The 13,710-nt window shown below is 33.9% G+C and overlaps 1 protein-coding gene across 6 annotated transcripts in view; it reads left to right on the top strand.

The window, feature by feature from the left end:
* Positions 1 to 13,710, top strand: part of CCDC171 (coiled-coil domain containing 171) — a 383,549-nt gene that overhangs the window by 333,090 nt on the left and 36,749 nt on the right. The window lies entirely within an intron of this gene.

The raw sequence follows: 13,710 nt of genomic DNA, 5'->3' as shown, positions 1-13,710 counted from the left end.
CTGTCTACCTTCCACCTTTCTTATTTTATTTTTTTCCCTCTAGCAGTTATCATCAAACTGACATATGGTGCATTTTATTTATTTGCTTATTGTTTGTTTGCTCCTTCCTCAGTAGAATGTAGGTTCCATAAAGAAAAGCAATTTTCAGTGTTTGCTTCATTTCTGTGAAGACATTCCAGTTCCAAGAGCAGTCTGGCTCATAGTAGGTACTCAATAAATATTTATTGAGTGAAAAGTGCGAGTAATTTATCCAATAGATGTAAAAAGGCGATTATTTGGGACCAGAGTTGTGAGTTCAGTTTTTGAAGTGACTTTGTTAATTTATTAATGAGAGATTAGTAAATTTAACCTCCACCAAGAGAAATTAAAATGAAGAGGAAACTTTTTAAAATTCTGGAATATCTAGAATTTATTCTAGCCTTTTTCACATTTCTTCTTGCTGTCTCTGATTTGATTGATTAATTTTACATTATACTGTTTAAGTTGTATCAGCTTTGTTGGGATGTACTATTGTTTATTACTTTTTACTATTATTTAATATGAAAACAATTACTTGTATTTTAAGAAGACCGAACTTGGTAAGGTGAGATTGTTTCTCCGTGGGTTCAGTTTTTACCAATTGTTATGCTACTGATACTTAATGAAAGTGTGTTTAATATACTTCACAATCATACCAAAACCCTACTTTTCAACATTTTTTCCCCTTTGAGCATATCTGCAGGATACACTTATCGTTTCATTTAGAAGAGGTGGTTTACCTGGTAGTGATTTTTCATCTCTAAAATGTGAAAAATTCCCCCAGGTGATTCTGATGTATCCTTTTAGGAAAATGCTGCCCAATTCCATGTCTGGACAGGATGTGTGCTCTCCTGTCTTTTCACTTAGTTCAGAATCACTGTTGTAAAAATAATAAACTTGTGTAATAGTTTTTATTTTTTGAAGATATTTGTATATGCATTTACTAACTTGAACTTTTTAAGGACTCTCTAAAGGAAGTAGAAAAACAAACCTTTGTCTTTGTATTTCATAGATGAGAGGCAATATTGTTTGCTGGGTAAGACCATGGGCTTTGGAGTTATGTCCATTAGGAATACTATCAAGTGTAAGTCACAGAAAATCTGACTAGCACAATTTAAAAAACAGGGGAGTGCACATATCTCTTTGACCTACTGATTTCATTTCCTTTGGATATATACCCAGTTGTGGGATTGCTGGATCACATGATAGTTCTAGTTTTAATTTTTTGAGGAACCTTCATACTGTTTTCCATGACTGTACTAATTTACATTCCCGCAACCAGCCTGTGCAAAGATTCCTTTTTCTCCATGTCTTCACTAACACTTATCTTTTGTTTTTTGTTAACAGCCATTGTAACAGGAGTGAGGTGATATCTCATTGTAGTTTCCATTTGCATTTCCCTAATGATTAGTGATATTGAGCATTTTTTCATATACAAATCAATTTGTATATCTTCTTTTGAGAAATGTCTATTTAGATCTTTTGCCCATGTTAAAAATCAGGTTATTAGTTTTCTTGCTATTGTTAGAGGTCCTTACATGTTTTGGATATTAATCCCTGTTACATGTATAGCTTGCAAATATTTTCTTCCATCCTATAGGTTGTCACTTAACTGTGTTGATTGTTTCCTTTGCTGTGCCAGCTTTTTAGTTTGATTTAATCCCATTTGTCTATTTTTGGTTTTATTGCATATAATTTTAAAGATCATTTCCCAAAAAATCATTGCCAAGAACAGTGGCATGGAGTTCCCCCCATGCTTTCTTCTAGTAGTTTCAGAGTTGTGATATCTGCACTCCTATGTTTATCACAGCACTGTTCACAATATGCCAAGATACATAATCAGCCTAAGTGTCCATCAATGGATGGATAGATGAAGGAAATATGGTATATGTACACAATAAATATTATTCAGTCATAAAAAAGAACAAAATTTTGTCATTTACGACAACATGGATGAATCTGTAGGACATTATGTTAAATGAAATAAGCCAGGCATAGAAAAACAAATATTGCATCTCACTTATATGTAGAATCTAAAAAAGTCATCTCGTAGTAGAGAACAGATTGGTGGCTACCAGAGGCTGGAGTGGATATGGGAGAGAGAACAATGGGGAGATGTTGGTCAGAGAATATATAATTACAGTTAGATAGGAGAAATAAGTTCTAGATCTCTATTGTACAACATGGTGACTATAGTTAGTAAATACATACTCTTGAAAAATGCAAAGAGTGGATTTAAATGTTCCCACCATGAAAATGATACCTATGTGAGGTATTACATTTGTTAATTAGCTAGATTTAACAATTTTACAATGTATGTATACTTGAAAACATGTTGTACATGATAAATACATGCAATTTCATCTGTCATTTAAAAAATAGAGAACTTTTTTCTCACATCACAGGAAGTCTAGAAGTAGGTGTTTACTGTTACTAGTTTAGTGGCTCAACTTTTCTGTAATTTCTCTGCCACTCCGTCATTGTCATAAGATTGCAGCCTAGATCTAGGATTTGTAGTAACATTCAAGTCAGAAGGATGGGATAGCTTATATATATATGTGTAACTCAGTTATATATATGCCTCCAAAGGCATGTATGTAGACATATAGATATAGGTATATAGATAGATCTCTATACACACCTTAAAAGGCTTTTCCTTTTTAAAAACATATTTAATATTTATATATTTCAAAGAAGGGAAAATCTTCTAAAGAAGCTCCAAACAGGTTTCTGCTAATGTTCCAATAGCTGGAAATGGGTCATGTGATCACACGTAGCTGAAATAAGTCAAGCGACAAGGGAGTTAGGAAGGAGTGGGTATTGTGTTAACCAGTTAATAGTGTGTGCCATAGAAGTCAAATAAATTTGGATTCAGGTTCTAGTTCTATCAGTTGCTCACTATGTGGCTTGCATGTCAGGGCTTTCATCTGTAAAATGGGGACAATGATATTGTTACCTAATAGAGATGTTGGGCAGTCTAGTGAGAAGTGTTAAAGTACTTAGGACCTTGCGTCACACTTAGTCCCCCGCAAAATATGTCAGCTATTATTCTGATCACCATTATCTTGGCAGAAAGCAATTGGATTATACCACAGGAAAAGATTATTTACTAACCTAACTCTTTCAACTACCGATTTCATCGCTTTATCCTGCTTCTTACTATAGCCTTGAGCATGTAACTCCTCTTCTTTGATCACCATTAGTATATTCCAATGACTGAGCTCTCTGCGCCTTTCTGCAGCCTGTTTTCCTCTCCTTTCATTTACACATTCTTTTTTTTTTAAATTATTATTATTATTATACTTTAAGTTCTAGGGTACATGTGCATAACGTGCAGGTTTGTTACATATGTATACTTGTGCCATGTTGCTGTGCTGCACCCATCAACTCGCCAGCACCCATCAACTCATCATTTACATCATGTATAACTCCCAATGCCATCCTTCCCTCCTCCCCTCTCCCCATGATAGGCCCCGGTATGTGATGTTCCCCTTCCCGAGTCCAAGTGATCTCATTGTTCAGTTCCCACCTATGAGTGAGAACATGCGGTGTTTGGTTTTCTGTTCTTGTGATAGTTTGCTAAGAATGATGGTTTCCAGCTGCATCCATGTCCCTACAAAGGACACAAACTCATCCTTTTTTATGGCTGCATAGTATTCCATGGTGTATATGTGCCACATTTTCTTAATCCAGTCTGTCACTGATGGACATTTGGGTTGATTCCAAGTCTTTGTTATTGTGAATAGTGCCGCAATAAACATACGTGTGCATGTGTCTTTATAGCAGCATAATTTATAATCCTTTGGGTATATACCCAGTAATGGGATGGCTGGGTCATATGGTACATCTAGTTCTAGATCCTTGAGGAATTGCCATACTATTTACACATTCTTAAAAAGTCATCTATAGTTGCTTCTATATACTCACTTTCCATTTATCCTTGAGCTTTGCTGCCATCTGACTTTTGAGTCTGTCATTCTGCTGAGACTGTTTTTTCCAAAGTCACCAATAATTTTATGCTTGCTCTATCCATTAGTTCCTTCCCATCCCTTTCAACTTTTATGCAACATCAGGCCTTTAGCTACTCCTTTCTTCTTTAAACACTCATCTCGTTTGTTTCACACGTCCACTTTTGCTTTGTTGACTCCCAGGCCTCTTCTTACTTGTGCTCTGCCTTCTTTGTATTATTCTTTTCTTTATCTATTCAAAATTTATTGAGCATCTGCTTTTTGGTGGGCACAATTCTGTTCTTGGGGATATCACATGAACCAAAACAGACAATCCTTGTTCTCATGAACTTAAAATCTAGTCGTGGAATTATTTTTCATGTAATCACACTAAATAATGTGTAATTACTAACCAAAACAATGCACCGAAAGGAAAGAACTTAACTGATTATGAGTTTTTTAAACAATGGGGCTGCCCTAGACTAGGGTATGAGTACAACATTTTCAGAGTCAGTGATACTTGAGCTAGTGTCTGAAGATTGGGTAGGAATTATCCAATGGTGCAAAAGAACAGTGATCTAGATCAGGAAAAGGGGAGTGGTGACTCCTACAAAGTTTCTGTGATGGAAAGAAGAAACTGAGAAAGACCACTGTGGCTGGCGGAAGCAAGCAAAGGCAAGAGAGATCTAATATAAGAATGGTCTAGAGAAAAGGGCAGAGGTCAGACTTTGTTCTTTTTCCTAAGAGCAAGGGAAAACTCATCAAAAATTTTAAAAGGAGGAATGAGCTCAGAGTTGCATTTTAAAAAGGATCACTTTGGCTACAGTGTAAGGAGCCAGCTGGACATGAAGAACAAGAGAAAATGGTGTGCCTGAGACAATTCCTAGTTTTTTGCTTTTGGAAATGGATCAATGGTCTCATTTACTGACAAAGAAAACAATGGAATGGTGGGAATATTGTGAATTTAGTTTTGAGTACGTTGAGTTTGAGTGTCCCTTAATCTAATGTTTTGGAATATTAATATCCACCGACCTAGATGGTTTGAGCGTCAGGGACATATAGGTAGTACTTTGTACCATCGCATCTGAAAAGCACTGAATGTGTGCTCATTTCTTTTCCTTTGGAACTCACACATCTCTGTGTTCCTTATTGCATAGACTATTTTCTACCTGTATTTAACAATGTAGAAATAATCATTAAGTGGACATTATTCGAGGTATGGAGACAAAGGTGAATAAGATATGATCTCTGCGCTTGTGAGTTCCTCCTCTAGCTGGGGAAACAGAGACATACAAAAATAGACATATAAAAAATCTGTGGTTGCACAAATGAGTGAAGAGTACATTCTATCTAACATTGTTAGAAGAAAGTGCTGAGAAGATAATATATGTGTAGGAGTCTCTGAAGAATATATAGCAATTTGACACCTTGTAAAGTGGGAAGAACAATGAAAATATATATTTTATGTTGATTTGGGTCTTATGGATAGTGCATGTGTTTAATGGATGAAGTTATCACTTTCGTATAATAGGAAATATATTGTTATTTTAGTTCCATCCCCCCTCTTAATTAAAGCCACCCAACTCATCCAAACAGCCTGTACCCCGTGAGCCCTACTGCTTGTAGCAGTCATTCTAAACCTCACCTTCATTGGTTCCCAATCCATTCTTGCACCATCCAATTCTAGCTTTTTACTTTATAATCCAATTTGATTCCACTTCTGACCATTTTGTTCTGGATGGTCTTTTTTGGTCTCTCTAATATTTGTTATTTTGGCCACTCTCAAAACTCTATTAACCTGCTGTCTCCTCCAACACCCACTTCACCTGCCATTTTCCCCTTCTCACAGAGGCTTTAGCATCAGGCAGGCCTGGATGTACATTCTGGCACTGTTACTCATTAGCCATTAAAACACTCTAAGCATCAATTTTGATATTTGTAATAAGTAGATGAAAATTCCCACATTGTAGGGTTGTTATGAGGATGGAACAAAGATACAGTGTCTGGCATATTAGTAGGTGATCAATAAATGTTAGTTCTCTTATCTGTGTGTAAAAAGATTTTCTGAAAGTTATATATATTTCCTACAGCTAAGCTATACATATAACTTTAAGAAATATAAGTTAACTATGAGGAAATCTTTTTATTTGTAGGCAAAAGAACTAAAATAATCCTTATATCAGTGCTTTTAGCATATAAGTACTATATTACCGTTATTTTTTGTTGTTATCACTTATTTAATGAATCAAGGCAGGTGATTACTCTTTACTATCTTATCCAGCCCTTTCACCAGATAAAAAAATATTCATTATTAATCAAAAACATATGTCATGTCATTGTAATGCATATAAAGAGATTGATCATATTGTAAACATGAATAATTATCTTTAAAAACTATCCCTCTTTAGGTAACATTTTCAGGTTTTTTAGCAACACACAATAATAATGCTGGAGTTCATGTAAGATTTCTCATCAATTGTACACTTGCCAGTACTTTAACTTTTCCGGTATGTTGGTCTTTGGCCCATTAACTTAGGACTGCTCCAGAGCTTTTATCTTGAGTTATAATAACTACAAAAGGGCTTTGAGTAAAGAGCTTTTGAGTCCCATGCAGCCCAGTAGAGAACCGTACAGCAGTCAGAACCAATTACTTGTGGGTGTTTGGAGACCAGCACACCCACAGCTATGGAGAAACATGATACTTCAGTCTTGAAACATAGAATGCCAAACCCAAATACTTTGCTGTGAGTTATGATGCTGCAAACTACAGTATTGATTTGCTTCATTTCCACCGTATGTTTAAGCAGTATGTTTTTAATTTTACAGGACTTTATTTATGAGTAAATAATAAATTACAACTCGGAGGACCATTCCATTAGTGTCTTTGTGGGAGAAATATCTTTGCACGATTGTTCAGATTATGTCAGATTTGATACTTGTCAGGTGGTATTATATTGTTAATAAAGGTGAATTGTTTAGATATTTTGGTTCAGTTAAGATGGAAAAAAAAAGAATCCTCTTTCTCTTAAGTTCAAAAATAATATTTCACCACATTTATTTTAGTTATATTTTATGGATAGCAGAGGGATCATTTGTTAATATTAGTGTTGTGTAGATAGAGAAACTGACACAGAATTCACATATTTTTCTCCAGGTAAGTTGCTTCCACAAACATTCATATACCTTATCTTAGTTGATTATTGATATTCATTATTGGGTTTTTAGTCTTTAAGAATATTTTTCTGAAACAGCTGTTAGCCTTGACAATTTGTTGAGAGGCTATACAGTGCACTTCAGTGGTGTGAAGTACAGATTCTGGAGTTCAACTCCCTGACTTTTAGTTAGAAACTAATCAGATTACAAGCCAAGACCTCTGATTCCCTTTCAGGTGCTTTCCAGTGAGACAGCAATGTGGAATAAGACAAATCTTTACCGTCATGGCACTTCAGATATAGTGGAGAATACAACCATTGTACAAGTAATTAAAAGAGGGCTGTTAAAGTACAAGCCCAGGGTGCTTTCAGAGCATATAACTGAGGGACTTCACTTGGGCATGGGTGAGGAAAGGCCTGCTTGAGGAATTGAAATCTCAGTTGAAAAAATGAAGATTAAGTCGGAGTTGACATGAGAAAGCATGGCAAGCTCAAGGGATTGAAAGATGTCTAACATGACTAAAGCAGAGTGGATTAGGTGGAGAATTGTGAGAAATGACACTGGAGGAGAAGGGGCCAGCTGTGTGGCATATAAGCTGTAATACGTTTCACTGTTTGAGAAACTCTCACTGTTATATCTCTGACAACTACGTTACAAAATATTTACTCCTTTTGCTTTATTTTCCTTACTCCAAATTTCGTTTTTTTCCTATTTGTTCTCACAATTCACCTGCATTTTATGTCATAACAGTGTTCATTTTATCCTTTTGCCAAATACTTCTTAGTTAGATTTTCATTAAATTCTCTCATATTTTTGTTGTGACTGCCAGCTCTGGCTTTTGGATACTAATAGAGCTGAATAAGGAAAACATAAAATATTAAAAACTGGACAGCCCAGTCAACATGCAAACATAGATATTTTTTTGATCCTTGGCATACATGTCCAGACTTTTAAAGGTTTCTCATATTCTAGAAACTCAAGAGTTGTTTGTGTAGGAAACAGGGGCCTGGAGGTATTAATGCATATTCCAATGGCTTCATACCTTCTTTGTAGAATTTTGTTTTACGTAATGTAGTTTAAGAAGATCCGCTTTCATGATGGTGACTAACCCAAATCCTGATAGTGACTTTTGGGACATGACATAAATTTTATATTTATATAACTATAAGTATACATTCATATAATATAAAACATTATATGTTAGGGATATATTATTTTGCATATCAGTATAAGCATTAATATATAGTTCTATTCCGCAGTGATGAAGTTTTACAAGGATGGAGCAAGAAGTGCCAGAATTAAAGTTTCAAAGTAATCAGTATAATTGATTAATAATTAAGTTGCACAAAATATGGATAGTAACTGGCAACATAATGCTGTGATTATTCCTATTAGGTTTTCAAAAAATGGCAAAAACTAAATATGCTTCTGAGTAACTCCCCTACTATTTTATCTTTTTTACTAAATTGAGTTCTTTAAGGGTTTTAATTACCTGTTAAACATTTGCACTTTGATTTTCTGCGAACACCTGAAATTCACTAAGGTCCCAAACTAAATACTTTTTTCAATACCTCCATGCCCTGGTTTTCCTAATTTTTCTTTGCCTACATTGCTTGTCTCAGAAATAACTGTCCACCTTGCAGCCCAAGGAAGATTCCTTAACTTTTGTTCCACTTTCCCTCTACCACCAATATTTAATCTATGGCTAAGCCTTACTGTTTCTACGACCACAGATCTCTTAGACCTATCCTCTTATTTTTATCTGCATGGTCACATGACCATTTCCCTGGGCTATTGCAATGGTCTTCCATTAAGTTTTCTCATATCTAGTCTTTTTTCTTCTGTTCACTCTGCTACATTAGTGCCAGAGTTATCCTTCCAAAACACAGATATGGTCAGGTCATACCATTACTGAAAACATTTTCAAACTTTTAAAGATTTCTCGTATTCTAGAAACTGAAGAATTTTTTCTCTACAATTTCCCCATAATAAAGTATGAGTTTTTTTACCATTGACATTCTGGCATATTCTGACTCCTTCTGGTTTTTTAGACCATTGTTCAATTGGCAGAAGAAGTAAGAGTTCCTTTGTTCTGATCATTTATCACTGTATCTACATGTCTGAGTTCTGTATAGTAGTCTGACTTATATAACCAATTAGTTGTGTATGTATTAGCATATTGTGAGTATTTGAGGTGATGTCTTAGTCATTTTTATAATCCATTGTTATGATCTGACTTTAATAAATGCTGGTTGATTTGAATTGAAATTAATTAGAAGAGCACTCCTTTCATAATATTTTTTCAACCTATACCTGTTATTGGACCTACACTTTGCACAAACCATGATTCCCTCCAAATATTTCCCACACCAAATTTTCTTTAATTTCCAGCAAACTGTTTTGTATTATTCTGTATTAGCACTTAATGAAAATGAATAGAATAATTTACATATTCTTCATATGGTAAAATTTTAAGTAAATACTTTTAAATAATATACATTGGATGTTTCTTCTCACTACTTTTCCTAAAAAAAAGAAAAGAAAAGACAGCACAAAATTATTTGCAACAAAGAAGAACATTCTTTTCAACATACCACTTAAATGATTTTGTCAGATATTTTGGCACCCCTACCTCTGTGTGTTTACATAGAGGTAGATATATGCAGACATAAAATAACCATTTTAATACCTTTTACTTACATGGTATATACTCAGTAAGTGTTTGTTAGTGACAATGATGTACCAAGTTAAAATGAACTCTACTTAGGCCCAGCAAAAAGTAAGAGTTTCTGTTATTTCAGAAATAGAGTCTGACTTACATAATCAGTAGAAAGTTTATTTTCAAAAATGTATTTCCTTGAAGTCTTCCCTCATACTATATACAGAAATTAACTAAAAATGGATCAAAGGCCTATGTATAAGAGCTAAAACTCTAAAATTCTTTTTTAAAATTATGTTTTAAACTGACACATTATAGTTGTACATATATCCAGGGTATAATTTGATGTTTTGATACTTATTTATATTGTATAATGATCCAGTCAGGGTAGTTAGTATATCCATAATCTCATGCATTTATCATTTATTTGTGGTGAGAACATTCAGAAGCCTCTCTTCTAGCTATTTTGTAATGTACAACATTTTACTGTTAACCATAGTCACATCCACGCAATAAACATTGGAGTGTAGATATCTCTGACCTACTGATTGTATTTGCTTTGGATATATACCCAGTAATGGTATTTCTGGGTCATATGGTAGTTCTATTTTTAACATTTTGAGGAAACTCTGTACTGTTTTCCATTAATAGCTATACTGCTTTACAACCCTAACAACAGTGTGTAAGTGTTCCCTTTTTCTCTACATCCCTACCAACATTTATTTTCTTTTGCCTTTTTGGTAATAATGATTCTAACTGAAATGAGATGATATCTCATTGTGGTTTTGATTCGTATTTCCCTGATGATTAGTGATGTTGAGCATTTTTTCATATGCCTGTTATCTACTTGTATGTCTTCTTTTGAGAAATGTCTGTTGAGATCTTTTGCCTACTTTTGAATTGGGTTTTTATTTTATTTTATTTTATTTTATTTTATTTTTTTTTGCTGTTGAGTTGTTTAGTTCCTTATGAATTCTGGATATTAGCCCTTTGAGAGATGTATAGTTTACTATATTTTCTGCCATTCTGTAAGTTGTCTCTTTACTCTGTCAGTCATTTCCTTTGCTGTGCAAAAGCTGTTTAGTTTGATGTAATCACATTTGTCCATTTTTGCTTTTGTTGCCTGTACTTTTGAGGTCTTACTTGAAAAACCCTTGCCCAACCCAGTGTCACAAAGCATTTCTCATATGTTTTCTTCTAGTGCTGTCGTAGCTTTGCATTTTACATTTAAGTCTGTAATCCATTTGGAGTTGATTTTTGGATACGGTAAGAGGTAGGGGGTCTAATGCCATTCTTTTACATGTGGATAGTTAGTTTTCCCAGTACCATTTATTGAAGAGATTGTCCTTTCCCCAGTGTGTGTGCTTAGCACCTTAGGTGTCTGAATTTATTTCTGGGTTCTCTGTTGTGTTCCATTGGTCTATGTGTCTGTTTTTATGCCAGTACCATGCTGTTTTGCTTACTATAGCTTTATAGCATATTTTGAAGTCAGGTAGGGTGATGCCTGCAGATTTGTTTTATTTGTTCAGGATTGTTTTGGCTATTCAGGGTTTTTGTGTATGTATGTGGTTCCACATGAATTTTAGGATTTTTTTTTCTATTTCTGTGAAGAATGTCATTGCTCTTTTGATAGGGACTGCATTACACCTGTAGATTGCTTTGGGCAGTATGGCCATTTTAACAATATTAATTCTTCAAATCCATGAATACGAGATATCTTTTCATTTATTTGTATCCTCTTCACTTTCTTTTGTTAAAATTTTGTAGTGTTCAGTATAGAGATTTTTCACATCTTTGGTGGCATTGCTTCATAGATATCTTACTTTTTTGTAGCTATTATAAATGGAATTATTTTCTTGATTTCTTTTTCAGATAGTTTACTATTTGGATATAAAAATGCTGCTGATTTTTAATATTGATTTTGTATCTTGAAACTTTACTGAGTTCATTTATTAGTTGTGATAGTTTTTTTGGTGGAGTTTTTGGGGTTTTCTATGTATAAGATCATGTTTTCTGCAAACAGGGATGACTTGACGTCTTCCTTTTCAATTTAGGTGCCTTTTGTTTCTTTCTCTTGCATAATTGCTATGGCTAGGACTTCCAGTACTATGTTGAATAGAAGTAGTGAATGTGAGTGTCCTTGTTTTCTTCCTGATTTTAGTGGAAAAACATTTTCCTCATGCAATATTATGTTAACTATGGGTTTCCCATAATGTCTTTATTGTTTTGAGGTACATACCTTCTATTCCTCACTTGTTGAGAGCCTTTTATCATGACAGATGTTGAATTTTGTCATCCTTTTTCTGTGTCTGTTGAAATGATCATATAGTTTTTGTCCTTATGTTAATGTGGTATATCAGTTATGGATTTGTGTATATTAAACCATCCTTGCATCCCCATGATGAATTCCATAATGTACTACTTTACAAACCTAACAACAGTGTGTAAGCGTTCCCTTTTCCTCCACATACCTACCAACATTTGTTTTCTTTTGCCTTTTTGGTAATAATGATTCTAACTGAAATGAGATGATATCTCATTGTGGTTTTGATTTGCATTTCCCTGATGATTAATGATGTTGAGCATTTTTTTTCATAGGCCTGTTGTCAACTTGTGTGTCTTCTTTTGAGAATTGTCTATTCAGGTCTTTTGCCTGTTTTTGAATTGGGTTATTTTTATTTTATTTTATTTTATTTTATTTTATTTTATTTTATTTTTGCTGTTGAGTTGTTTGAGTTCCTTATAAATTCTGGATATTATCCCTTTGAGAGATGTATAGTTTACTGTATTTTCTGCCATTCCATGATCATTCATTTGATCACAGTGAATAATTTCTTTAATATGCTGTTGAGTTTGGTTTGATAGTATCTTGTTGGGAAAGTTTGCCTCTATGTTCATCAGGAATATTGGCCTGTAGTTTTTTTTTTTTTTGTCTGTGTGTCCTTGTGCAATTTTGGAATCAAGATAATGCTGACCTTATAAACTGAATTTAAAAGTATTTTCTCTTCTTCAATTTTCTGGACTAGTTTGAGTAGAATTTTTATTTCTTCTTCTTTAAATGTTAGATAGATTTCAGCAGTAAAGCCATCATGTCCTGAACTTTTCTTTGATGGAAGATGTTTTATTACTGATTCAATTTCCTAATTTGTTTTTGGTCTGTTCAGATTTTCTATTTCTTCATAATTTAATCTTCGAAGGTTGCATGTGTCCAGGCATTTATCCATTTCTTCTCTGTGATCAAATTTGTTGGTATAATTATTCATAGTAGTCTCTTATGATCCTTTATATTTCTGTGGTATCAATTGTGATGCCTTCTTTTTCATCTCTGCTATTATTTTTTTTTCTCTTTTTCTTAGTCTTGCTGAAGGTTTGCCAATTTACTTTTTCAAAAAACCAATGCATCAGTTTATTAATCTTTTAAATTATTTTTCTTAGTCTCTACTTTTAAAAATTATTTCCATCCTTCTACCAATTCTGGGCTTAGTTCGTTCTTGTTTTTCTAGTTCCTGGAGGTGCATCATTGGGTTGCTTATTAGAAATCTTTCTTCTTTTTTAAGGTAGGTGTTTATTGGTACAAGCTTCCCTGCAAGAATGGCTTTTGCTGTGTCTTGATGTGTTTCCATTCTCGTTTGTCTCAGGAAATTTAAAATTTCCCTCTTAATTTTCTTTAACCCTTACCTCACACTATATACAAAAATTAAGTCAAAATGGATTTAAAAACCTACATATAAGGTCTAAAACTATAAAATTATTAGTAAAACACATACCAGTAAATCTCCATGAGCTTGGATTTGGCAACAGATTCTTAGATATGACACCAAAAGGATAAGTGACAAAAGAAAAATAATAAATTGGACTTCTTCAAAATTAAAAGCATGGAAAGACTCTATCAAGACAGTGAAAAGAAAACCCATAGAATGGGAAAAAGTATTT

The sequence above is a fragment of the Macaca fascicularis genome, chromosome 15, assembly GCF_037993035.2.
Source record: "Macaca fascicularis isolate 582-1 chromosome 15, T2T-MFA8v1.1".
In the NCBI taxonomy this organism is placed as follows: Eukaryota; Metazoa; Chordata; class Mammalia; order Primates; family Cercopithecidae; genus Macaca; species Macaca fascicularis.
The sequence above is the reverse complement of the archived record's forward strand: the minus strand, read 5'-3'. Positions and strand labels throughout refer to the sequence as shown.